This window comes from Trachymyrmex cornetzi, unplaced genomic scaffold, assembly GCF_001594075.2.
Source record: "Trachymyrmex cornetzi isolate Tcor2-1 unplaced genomic scaffold, Tcor1.1 scaffold123, whole genome shotgun sequence".
In the NCBI taxonomy this organism is placed as follows: Eukaryota; Metazoa; Arthropoda; class Insecta; order Hymenoptera; family Formicidae; genus Trachymyrmex; species Trachymyrmex cornetzi.
This window is the reverse complement of record NW_017295795.1, coordinates 466,490-468,893: the sequence shown is the minus strand read 5'-3', so window position 1 is coordinate 468,893 and position 2,404 is coordinate 466,490.

The window sequence follows — 2,404 nt, the reverse complement described above, 5'->3', positions numbered from 1 at the left end:
GTTGCAGAACGTCGTACGACGCACATCGGATGCAGTGTGAATCCAGCATTATGTCGAAGTTATACATTGATACATGAAACTGGTCAATCACAGTCATTCTATTCTTCAAAGTAATAGCTATGATTGATCAGTTTCATAACATCGATGTTATAACTTCGGCGTAAATCGAGCCGTGTAAACGTAATTGATGTTTGTTCAGCATCAGATAAGAACATGAACAAGTACTGTTAAATCTGATGATAGTTTGTTCTTTATCGAAAAATTCTCAGAATTGTTGCACACGGTGCAATAAGTTCAGAAAGTTCATCGTAACAGATCTATTGTTTCTTTCCGAACGCACTCAGATCAGCGGGGCCCTGTCTGAGTACAACGCCATCTCCCAGAAAATCGAGAAACTTCTATTACACACAATTCCTGGTATGTTTATTAGCCCGAGTCTTCGTTGACAAGCAAATTTACGTGATTTATAAATTAATGTATATATTTTTTCCTAATCTTTCAATCTCAGTTCCGTAAATTCAGTATTGTTTATGCACGTTATGCAGTGAGTGGTACAGTATCGTTTGGTCCATACGAGCTGTAAAACTTTTGTAATCTACATCAGTTGACAGCTCTACGTGTTGAGAAAATGTAAGTTTTTAACTTTTTTTCCGATTTTAATACAAATCTATTGCACCACGACAGAATTTTGCATCTATTTTAACTCTGTAAAAGGATTTTTTATTTCGTTGAGTAAATTCGAAGATGTAAATTAATCTGCAAAATACCGACAATTTGGTCCTGTTTTACCACTAATTTTTAAAGATTCTTTTCTCTTAATTGTGTTTATGGATTGGAAAGTCCTTCTCCACAATTAAAATACCGACAACACATATAACATAACGGAGATGAACATATACAGGGTGAATGTTAATGGATGTCCCAATTTTTTACTATGGGAAGTAAGTTATCGACTGAGCTGTGATTATCTAAACGGTGTATAGTCGATAACTCACTTCCCATGGTAAAAGGTTGGGACATCCATTAACATTCACCATGTATAAAGAAATGTAAAAGATAAAGGAATGAATTATTTATTAAAATAAAAAATTATGATTTTTTTTGAGAAGTTATTCTTTTCGTTGGTAATAAATTATGACTGTTTCTCTTCTCTTCTCTTCTCTTCTCTTCTCTTCTCTTCTCTTCTCTTCTCTCTCTCTCTCTCTCTCTCTCTCTCTCTCTCTCTCTCCGACAAATAATTAGGTGATTTTAATTCAAAAATAAATAATAATGTTTATGAATATTTATCATAAATATTCTGTGCTGTCTGGGTTATCTTTGACATTTTTTAATATATATTTATCTCCGTTATACTATATGTATACTTATTTGCGCAATATATAATTTATAATATGTAATACATCATAAATCATAAATATAATTAATAAGAAAGTGGTTTATAATTGAAAATTATTCAAAGAAAAAGAGCATAAAACCACGCAAGATGTATTATGTGATATTTAATAATATTAGATGTTAAACTTAATTCCTGCCGTTTTTTCGTCTCCAAAATTAATTTGTTTCGAAGGGAAGATGAATGAATATCTTAATCAAAGTAATTTCCTCCATTTTCTACTACTTTTTCCCATCTCTCCGGCAACAGGGCAAACCCACGACGGTAGAACGCGATGTCTTTCGAGGCGATCCATTCATCCACCCATTTTTGGACTTCGTTGTGATTGGAGAAGTGTGTGTCCGTAAGTGCGTGTTGCATCGATTGGAAGAGATGGTAATCCGACAGTGCCAAGTCTGGAGAGTACGCTGGATGCGGGAGAACTTCCCATTCAAGCTCTAGAAGTGCCTGCTTCACGCTTTTCGCGACATGTGGTCGAGCGTTATCATGCAACAAAATGTCTTTGCGTCGATTGTTGGCTACGGATGATCTTTTTAGCATCAATTCGTCACTCAATCGGTATAATTGCTGTTTGTAGCGATCAGCTGTAACGATTTCATTTGGACCCAAGAGTTCGTAATACAGCACACCTTCCTAGTCCCACCAAACGCACAACAAGGTCTTATGCCCGTGAATATTCCTCTTCGGCGTTGAAGCGGATGGTTGGTCGGGATCCACCCATGATTTTTTCCGCTTGGGATCAAAATAAATCCATTTTTCATTGCCAGTCACGATGCGTCACAAAAAACTCTTTTTTCTTTGCCTGGCAAGCAAAGAAGTCGCAATAGTAAAACAATTTAAAATGACACTTTCTGATAACTTGTGTGGTAGCCATCTCCCTTCCTTATGGATCTTTCCCATGGCATGCAAGCGTTTCGAGACGGCCATTAGAATAACATTTAACTGTTTCGACAACTCTAAAAGCATTTGAGCTGGATTCTCATCAAGCAATTCTTGCAGCTCGACATCTTC